Source organism: Triticum aestivum, chromosome 1D, assembly GCF_018294505.1.
Source record: "Triticum aestivum cultivar Chinese Spring chromosome 1D, IWGSC CS RefSeq v2.1, whole genome shotgun sequence".
In the NCBI taxonomy this organism is placed as follows: Eukaryota; Viridiplantae; Streptophyta; class Magnoliopsida; order Poales; family Poaceae; genus Triticum; species Triticum aestivum.
The window spans coordinates 125,455,305-125,465,924 of record NC_057796.1 but is presented as its reverse complement, the minus strand read 5'-3'; the positions used below and the strand labels follow the sequence as shown (position 1 = coordinate 125,465,924).

At 47.5% G+C, this 10,620-nt stretch overlaps 1 long non-coding RNA gene across 1 annotated transcript; it reads right to left on the bottom strand.

Moving 5' to 3' along the window:
* Nucleotides 1–7,328: 7,328 nt before the first annotated feature.
* Nucleotides 7,329–9,617, bottom strand: LOC123166730 (uncharacterized). Its single transcript, XR_006483679.1, has 3 exons — nt 8,632–9,617; nt 8,387–8,541; nt 7,329–7,386 (listed from the first exon to the last, which is right to left on the bottom strand). It is a non-coding gene; the product is annotated as an uncharacterized lncRNA (long non-coding RNA).
* Between the last annotated feature and the right edge of the window lie 1,003 nt (nt 9,618–10,620).

Genomic DNA, 10,620 nt, shown 5'->3' with positions numbered 1-10,620 from the left:
TGACTAAAACGCCGTTCTCCGGAACTATGGAGAGAGCAACAGATTTGTTGGAAATCATACATACAGATGTATGTGGTCCGATGAATATTGAGGCTCGTAGCAGGTATCATTATTTTCTGACTTCACAGATGATTTGAGCAGATATGGGTATATCTACTTAATGAAACAAGAGTCTGAAACATTTGAAAAGTTCATATAATTTCAGAGTGAAGCAAAAAATCATCGTAACAAGAAAATAAAGTTTCTACGATCTGATCGTGGAGAAGAGTATTTAAGTTACGAGTTTGGCCTTCAGTTAAAACAATGTGAAATAGTTTCACTACTCACGCCACCTGGAACACCACAGCATAATGGTGTGTCCGAACGTCATAACCGTACTTTATTGGATATAGTGCAATCTATGATGTTTCTTACCGATTTACCACTATAGTTTTGGGGTTATGCATTAGAGACAGCTACATTCACGTTAAATAGAGTAAACAGGCGGCCCAGGGGGCACCCGAGGTGGGCACAACCCACCAGGGCGCGCCTGGGCCTCCAGGCGCACCCTGGTGGGTTGTGCTCCCCTCGGAGCAGCCCAATGATTATAAAACATCCAAGAATGATAATATAACAGCATGGAACAATCAAAAATTATAGATACGTTGGAGATGTATCAGCGACATGCCGCCATTGGTGGACTCCGCGTCCCCCCTGCTGAAGTCAACCGCGTCCTCGTCCTCATCCTCGGCACCGCCCTTAAGGTTGTAGTACTCGTAGTAGTGGCTGCGCCAGAGCTCGCGTTGGTACTCCACCGCCAATTCCTCGATGAACGGACTCTTCTCTACCTCGACCTCGGCCACGCGCAGCTCCTCCTCCCGGCGCTCCTCAATCTCCTCTGCCTCCTGCATCTTCGGCTCCCGCTCGACGATCTCATGAGGAAGCAGGTGCTCCATGGCCACCGTCACCTTTTCGGACGTGGGTTGCATGCTGGATTCCGAGGTGGCTTGAAATATTTTGGCGTGTGCGTCCTCGATCTTGGCGTGGATGGCCTCGACCCGGGCTAGGGCGACATCGGCGGCACAAATGGCAGCTCGAGTGTTCTCGGTGTTTGAAGTCGTCTCGGCTGCTGCTGCTGCCCTCTCGGCGGATGCGGCCGCGCTCAGTGCGGATGCGGCGGCACTCTTGAAGTAGGCGGCGGCGCTCTCGGCGCAGGCGGCGGCGCTCGGGGAGGACACAGCCACCATACGGGCCTTCACGAAGCGTTTCCACGACGTCATCTTTGCAAGAAGGGGTTGCGGGAATGGGGATCGGGATACGTAGATTTGGGGGTTGCCGGCACTGGAGCAGACGAGTCGATGAAACTTAAGGAGGAAGACTTAAATAGACCCATGAATTTTCATCGCAAACGGTTCCTACAAAAATTGTGTGTGATGTTGTTGATATTTTTTTATTAGCTGTGAAAGACAAATTTGGAGTAAAGTGGCAACGGATGGTGTATTAAATGTACGAGAAAATTTGTAGTACTAATACAACTGTCATGTCAAATTTTGGAAAATTTCAGGGGTCATTTGACCTTTTAAGACATTTAAGTGATTTTCTGGCCATTTAATGACCGTAATTCAAATTTGAACTACATGTACATGCAATAGCTAGCCATAACGGTTTGAAAAGTCATATTTTATGTACTTGTGTGCGAGTTAATTCCATGTGCAATAAATTGGAATGGATTTTCAAACATATTGGTCTCATGGCTATGACACAATTAAGCATGGAGTGCCATGGCATTTAAATTCCAAAAAATTAAAAAAAGATCAGAAACACATGAAACCTTGCTTGATGCAATGTCATGCCACCAAGATGTAGTGATAAAATTTTTGGCATGTTTGATGATAGTTTGGACACACACCCCTCACAAACCGAAGCAACTCACTAGAAGGCTCGTGGTTCCGAGAGGGAACAATGCATGTTTGATGACGAACGGGCGATAGCTTCCTCTTATGGGCTTCAAATTTTTTCTATAATTAATGTGCACTAATACAACCGTCGTTTCAAAATTTGGAAAATTTCAGGGGTCATTTGACCTTTTTAAGACATTTAAGTGATTTTCTAGCCATTAATGACCGTAACCCAAATTTGAACTACATCTACATCTACATCTACATGCAACAGTTAACCATAATGGTTTGAAAAATCATATTTGTGTAGCTGTGTGCGAGTTAATACCGTGTGCAATAAATTGGAAGGAATTTTCAAACATATTGGTCTCATGCCCTCGACACATGCATGGAGTGCCATGGCATTTAAATTCCAAAAAATTAAAAAAAGATCAGAAACACATGAAACCCTGCTTGATGTAATGTCATGACACCAAGATGATGTGGTAAAAAAATTGGCATGTTTGATGAAAGTTTGACACACACCCCTCACAAATCGGAGCAACTCACTAGAAGGCTCGTGGTTCTGAGAGGGAACAATGCATGTTTGATGACGAACGGAAGATAGCTTCCTCTTATGGCCTTCAATTTTTTTCTACATTTAACGTGCACTAATACAACTGTCATGTGAAAATTTGGAAAATTCTAAGGGTCACTTGAACTTTTGAAAACATTTAAGTGATTTTCTAGCCATTTAATGACCGTAATTCAAATTTGAACTACATCTACATGCAACAGCTAATCATAACGGTTTGAAAAATCATATTTGTGTACTTGTGTTCGAGTTAATTCCATGTGTAGTAAATTAGAAGGAACTTTTAAACATATTGGTGTCACGGCATGCACACATGCATGAAGTGCCATGGCATTTAAATTCCAACAAAATAAAAAATGATCAGAAAAACATGAAAGCTTGCTTGATGTAATGTCATGCCACCAAGATGACGTGGTAAAAAAGTTGGCTTGTTTGACGAAAGTTTGGATACACACCCCTCACAAACCGTATCAACTCACTAGAAGGCTCGTGGTTCCGAGAGCGAACAATGTATGTTTGATGACGAACATGAGATAACTTCCTCTTATGGCCTTCAATTTTTTTCGACATTTAACGTGCACTAATATAACTGTCATGTAAAAAATTGGAAAATTCTAGGGGTCATTTGACCTTTTAAAGACATTTAAGTGATTTTCTACCCATTTAATTACCGTAATTCAAATTTGAACTACATCTACATGCAACGGCTAACCATAACGGTTTGAAAAATCATACTTTTGTGTACTTGTGTGCGAGTTAATTCCATGTGCAGTAAATTGGAAGGAATTGTCAAACATATTGGTGCCACGGTCTGGACACACATGCATGGAGCGCCATGCCATTCAAATTCCATAAAATAAAAAAAATGATCAGAAACGCATGAAACCTTGCTTGACATAATGTCATGCCACCAAGATGATGTGGTAAAATAATTGGCCTTTTAACGAAATTTTGGACACACACCCCTCGCAAACCGGAGCAACTCACTAGAAGGCTCGTGGTTTCGAGAGGGAACAATGCATGTTTGATGACGAACGGGCGATAAATTCCTCTTATGGGCTTCAAAAAATTCTATAGTTAACGTGCCCTAAAACAACTGTCATGTCAAAATTTGGAAAACTTTAGGGGTCATTTGACCTTTTTACGACATTTAAGTGATTTTCTAGCCATTTAATGACCGTAATCCAAATTTAAACTACATCTACATGCAACGGCTAACCATAACGGTTTGAAAAAAATAATATTTGTGTACTTGTGTGCGATTTAATTCCATGTGTAGTAAATTGGAACGAATTTTTAAACATATTGGTGTCACGGCTTGGACACATGCATGGAGTGCCATGGCATTTAAATTCCAAAAAATTAAAAAATCATTAGACGATGTAAATATCTGGTGTTCAAAAAAGAAAATGTAAAGATCTGGCAAGACAACCCGGCCCCACCCAATTGGCACTCTACGTGGGTTATTAATCAGACACGATTTTGTATTGGAAGCCGTCAGCTATTAAGTTCACACATGAATTTTGCTGTGGGAATCGTGTGTAATTCAAACTACAGGACTTGTAAATTCCGGCGATCGGCGTGGGTACTGTTCTCGTCGATCTAGATTCCGGCCGCCAATAAATACTACCTTGCTCACGTCGTCCCGCCTACATTCTCCATCTACATCCTTCCGCCGGACGCCCTCTTTGTCTGTCTGTCTGTCTGTCTCTCTCTCAAATCTCGGCCATGGCACCACCGATCTGCCCACGCGTCGACAAGGAGGACCCCTACACGCCGCCGGTCGAGGTTACGCTGGAGCCCCGAACTTTGGAGTGGTTTTGGGGCGAGTACAATCATTGTCTATGGAAGTCGCTGCCGCCGCTGAGAAAGCCAGGCAAGTGGCGTTCAAGAAGTAGATGGCGAAGGAGGAAGCCAGGTACCAGGCGGCCTGTGAAGCCCGTGATGCCGCCTCAAAAAAGTAGGCGGTGGAGCTTTGGGGGCGGGCGCGTCATCGTGCGTAGGAGGTGTACGAAGACGGGTACTTTGCGAGGAAGGTCAAAGGTGGGCCGATAAGCTGCAGCATGCCACCGACGAGGAGCTCCGGTGGGCGCCCAACGAAATGGCAAGATCGTTGGCGCTCGTCCGCCAGCAAGAGACAGATCGGTACATCAACCGCTGCAAGGCGGAGGAGCGTGAAGTACTGCCTTCGCGCTGGGAAGACGCCATGCACCAGGGAGCTGCTGGCGAGGGGCTGCCAGAATACTGCCCCTAGGAGGGATTATTAGTTTTAGTATTGTTCGTTTTCAATTTTATGCATTGTACCTAGTAGTTAAGTATATATGTGATGATATTATATATATTATGTGATGAACTAATGAACAATTAATATATATTATGAATTCCATTTTCTATCTGTTTTTGTATACTAATTTGTATCGACCTATTACCATCCACATATATAGAATGGAAAGCATATGTACACACACTGAAACAGAACATATATAAGAATGGAAAAAAGAGTAACAGAGCAATAAACAGAGTAATATTATGATTGCTGTGAATACATAGCGATCCACGTCGAAACGACTCAACAAAATAAAACGCGTCCATGAGACCATGACCAGCAGCCCTTGCCTACGGTAGCTCTTGGCTCTGCATGAACTCGTGCAGGCGTTCGTCCAAGTGGTCGACGCACTCGCGGTACATCTGTAGCGCGATCTCGAGCTCCAAGTTGGCTATTTCATCGGAGATCACCAGCTCGAGGATGCGACGACCATGTTCCTCTACTGCACCCAGGTGGACACCTGGGCCAAGGAGGCGGTCGAGCCTAGCGACCAGTGCATTGGCATCGAGAGGGCCGCGGACAAGGCGAACGACGCGACCCATGCGAACGGCGCGGCGGGCGTCCGGTGCAAGTACGGCGCGGCCGGCCTCTGGTGCAAGTACGGCGCAGAGGGCCTCTACCCACTCCTGTTGAGGAATGGGGGTACTGACGGGACGTGTACCCAGCTGGGACGCTCTGTCGACAGCAGGCAAGTGCCGATGGACCCGCTCTTGTTGTGCGGTGCGCCGCGCCTCTCTCTTTGTGGCGCTCCAACGGTCTCGCCGTGCGACGAGCCGCAGCCTATCGGCGCGGACGCGCCTAGCTTGCTCTGCGGCGCGCCATCGATCATGTTGTGCGGCGAGATGCAGCCTCTCGGCGCTGACATGCCTATCTTGATCCGCTGCGCTGAAGCGCCATGTGTGTAACGCCCACGATGCGGCTATATCTCCCACGTGTTGAGGCACGACTTAGAGGCATAACCTCATTGTGGTTTTGTCGCAAGAAGGGTCATCTTCACACAATCCCATGTAATGAACAAGAATGGGATAAAGAGTTGGCTTACAATCGCCACTTCACACAATACATAAATAAAACATACATCATTCAGAGTACACACATAGACCGACTACGGTCAAAACCAAAAGAAAAGAAGATAACCCAACTGCTAGATCCCCGATCGTCCCAACTGGGCACCACTACTGATCAAAATGAAAAGAAACAACACAACGAACAAGATCTTCATCGAGCTCCCACTTGAGCTCGGTTGCGTCACCTGCACTGGTATCATCGGCACCTGCAACTATTTTGGAAGTATCTGTGAGTCACGAGGACTCAGCAATCTCACACCCGCGAGATCAAGACTATTTAAGCTTAAAGGAAAGGAGAAGGTGGTGAGGTTGCAGCAGCGACTAAGCATATATGGTGGCTAACATACGCAAATAAGAGCGAGAAGAGGAGCAACGGAAAGGTCGTCGACTAGTAATGATCAAGAAGTGATCCTGAACTCCTACTTACGTCAAACATAACCCAGAAACCGTGTCCACTTCCCGGACTCTGCCGAGAAGAGACCATCACGGCTACACACGCGGTTGATGCATTTTAATTAAGGTCAAGTGTCAAGTTCTCTACAACCGGATATTAACAAATTTCCCATCTGCCACATAACCGCGGGCACGGCTTTCGAAAGATAATACCCTGCAGGGGTGTCCCAACTTAGCCCATTATAAGCTCTCACGATCAACGAAGGATAAACCTTCTCCCGGGAAGACCCGATCAGTCTCGGAATCCCGGTTTACAAGACATTTCGACAATGGTAAAACAAGACCAGCAAAGCCGCCCGATGTGCCGACAAATCCCGATAGGAGCTGCACATATCTCGTTCCCAGGGCAACACCGGATGAGACATCCTATGAGTAAAACCAGACCTCGAGTTTCCACGAGGGGCCCCCGCAGTCTACTCAGTTCGGACCAACACTCGAAGGAGCACTGGCCCGGGGGGGTCTAAAATAAAGATGACCCTTGAGTCTGCAGAACCCAAGGGAAAAAGGGGATAGGTGGTAGAAAATGGTAAAACCAAGGTTGGGCCTTGCTGGAGGAGTTTTATTCAAAGCAAACTGTCAAGGGGTCCCATAAATCACCCAACCGTGTAAGGAACGCAAAATCAAGGAACATAACACTGGTATGACGGAAACTAGGGCGGCAAGAGTGGAACAAAACACCAGGCATAAGGCCGAGCCTTCCACCCTTTACCAAGTATATAGATGCATTAATTAAATAAGAGATATTGTGATATCCCAACATAAACATAATCCAACATGGAGCAATCTTCATCTTCTCCTGCAACTAGCAACGCTATAAGAGGGGCTGAGCAAAAGCGGTAACATAGCCAAACAACGGTTTGCTAGGAAAGGTGGGTTAGAGGCTTGACATGGCAATATGGGAGGCATGATATGGCAAGTGGTAGGTAGCGCGACATAGCAATAGAACGGACAACTAACAAGCAAAGATAGAAGTGATTTCGAGGATATGATCATCATGCCTGAGATCCCGCAAGGAAGAAGAACGCGTCCATGAAGAAGACAAACGGATGTAGTCGAACGAATCCTCACAACTCCGGAACGAAACCGAAGCTAACGAGAGAAGCAACCCGGAAAGAAACAAACAACATAGTAAACAACCATCACATAAACATGGCATGATGCACAACCAAGTATGATGCATGTCCGGTTTAATGAGGCATGGCATGGCAAAGTGCATAAACAATACTACAAATTAAATGGAGCTCAATATGCAACGAGTTGCATATTGATGAAACACCACATTCAAGTTATTTAGTTCGCTCTTGTTTATGTACCCAACAATATTAAATGTTGATTAACATGGCAAGAGGTGAGGCATAAGTAAACTAACTATTTAGGCAAGTTTAAATGAGGCCGGAACAACAAACAACAATTCCGGAAAATCCTCATATGCATATTTCGAATTTGCTACTGTTCTGCCCTAAACACAATTTTAATGTTGTTAAACAGCAAAATAAAGTGCACCATGTTAAACTAGGCATTTTCTTACCCCATTTACATATAAAGTTTAATAAAATCCGAGCTACGGTTCTTTAGTTATGAAATAAATCATTTTAACATATTATTCGAGCAAAATTAATCATACAACATTTTAAACAATTTTAACATGGGTGAAAGTGGAATATAATTAAACTAGATGAAATTCTAGACATTTTTCATATATAAATTATTTTAATCCGATGCACGGCTGTGAAGTTATTATATGCATGATGTATGAGGGGTTTTCTGCAAAACTGCACTCTCTGGATAATATGAAATTCGCAGCACGCCAAAAAAATAGCAACGGGCCGAATGCAATGCACTGTGCAAGCCCAGCAGCAGATCTGGCCCGAAGCAGAAGTGGGAGTGCAAAATAACAGGAAAAACTAAGCATAAAAAGGGGCAGCTGGGACTTGAACCCCAGACCACTCGAATGGATAGAGGCCGCGCTAGCCACTGGGCTAGCTGATATGCTTGCGGTCGAAACATAGTGGCAAACCTAAATAACCTCTACATGCCAGAACGGATCTAGGAAAGGATCGAAGCTTCGTTCATGGAGGTAGTTGCTCACAGCGGGGAAAACAGAGGCCGGCGGCCATGGCGATGCAGGGAGGTTCAGGCGGCGAAACTTGGCGAGGCGGCGGAGGCAGGGCTTGCCGCCGGCGTGGCCGGATGCGGAGGAAGGAGGTCCGGCGGGGGCGCGGGTCCCCAGGGCGTCGGAGCTCCCTGTACGAGCAGACAGAGAGAGAGATGTGAGGGAAAGATAGAAGGTGAAGGGGAAGGAGGAAACAGGGGCACGGGCGCGGCTTGGCTCACCGGAGCTTCGCCATAGGCGTGCGGGCACGGCGGCGCTGCCGGAGGAGATGCAGGCGACGGGGAGGGGCTGGACGAGGAGGAGGGCGCAGCCTCAGACGCTCGCGGGTACAGGGGCGCGCGAAGCAGTTCCTACTGGAGCTCGACGTCGAGGTTGCCGGAGCGGACGGCGCTGGTGTCGGAGACGAGCGGGACGAGGGCCTTGCTGGAGGAGGGCGCCGGCGGCGGAGAAGCTCCAGGGCGGCGGCTTGGCGTTCGATTTGGAGCAGGGAAACAGAGGCGGGGCGAGGGACTTGGCGCAGCGACGGGAATCGAGCGCGGAGGAGCCGGGGATGGCGGACCCAGGCGCGCACGCAAGAGCTTGGCGATGGCGGCTCCTGCACGGGCGTACCTGGGAGAGAGAGAGCATGAGAGGGAAAGGCAACAGGAAAAGAAAGGGAAAGGAGGGAGAGGCGCGAGCGTGGCCGTCCTGCTGGTGGCTGCTAGCAGAACTGCTCGCCGGGGACGACGGCAGGGAGCTAGAGGAGAGGCGCAGGACTTGGAGAAGGGGCACGGCATGGAGGAGCTCGGGAGGGTGCTGCTCTCCCTGGATCAGACGCGGGAGGCTGCAGGGGCGCTCGGAGTCGAGGGTGATGGGGAGCTGCGGTAGGAGCTCGGGCAGAGGCAGATGCTCGAGGAGGGATCGAGCGAGAGGAGCTCGGGCCTCGGTTGCGGGATTGGGTGGATCGAGGGAAGGAGGTGGTTGGCCTGATCGGGAAATCGAGGGAGAGAGGGTGGATCTGGAGGGATCCCGAGGTGGGAGATGCTGGCGGCGGCGGGATGGGACTGATGGGGCAAGGCTCCTAATTTCTAGGGTTGGACTAGCATATATCTCATGGGATTAGATTAGAGGCTATTTGGGCCCTCCGATTTAAATCGGACGATCGAGAAAAATAGGCTAGGAGAGTCCAACAAAGAAAACTGTGATGTTTTATAGATGTTCGGGGATGATCCGGACCCAACGGTAACGGTAGTCCGGTTCGGGTTTCGGGAAAGTTTCGGACACGGGCGAGGGGGCGATGCACTGTGTAAAGAGGGACTCCGGTTAAGCAAGAGGGAAAACGAAGAACAAGGTTGGTCTCGAAACGGTCAACGAAAGCAAGGGTGAAATGCGACAACTACGAGCGGATACAAGTTTTATGAAAACAAACGCGGATGATGCAATGATGAATGCAATAAACAAATAAAAAACACAACTGACTCGCAAAACAAGGAAGGCAACTGGAGCGTCGGTCTCGGGGCGTCACAATGTGCCAAGGGTCTGCTCAACCCTGGTGATGACGCGCATCACGACATCGTCCATCGCGTTGCCGGGGAGCGCCTTGGCCTCGACGGGCCGCCGCGCCTTCTCGTTTTCCTCGTCGACGAGGTTGATGGCAGGCGGCGCTTTGATGGGTTAGCATGCTTGGAAAAGGTGGATGTGCTACAGGCTGCGCTTGTTGCCTTTGTGCGCCGCGCGCTGATATCTACTACGCAACTTTATTTTTGTAGACACATGTTGGGCCTCAAAGCGCAGAGTTTTGTAGGACTGTAGCAATTTTCCCTCAAGTGGATGATCTAAGGTTTATCAATTAGTGGGAGGTGCAGGATGAAGACGGTCTCTCTCAAAGGACCCTGTAATCAAATACAAGAAATCTCTTGTGTCCCCAATACACCCAATACAATGGCAATTTGTATAGGTGCACTAGTTCGGCGAAGAGATGGTGATACAAGTGTGATATGGATGGTAGAAATATATTTTTATAATCTGAATAAATAAAAACAACAAGGTAGCAAATAGTAAACGGACACAAAAAGGGTATTGCAATGCTTGAAAATGAGGCCTAGGGTCCGTACTTTCACTAGTGCAATCTCTCAACAATGCTAATATAATTGGATCATATAACCGTCCCTCAACGTGCAACCAAGAATCACTCCAAAGTTCCTATCTAGCGGAGAACATACGAAGAAATT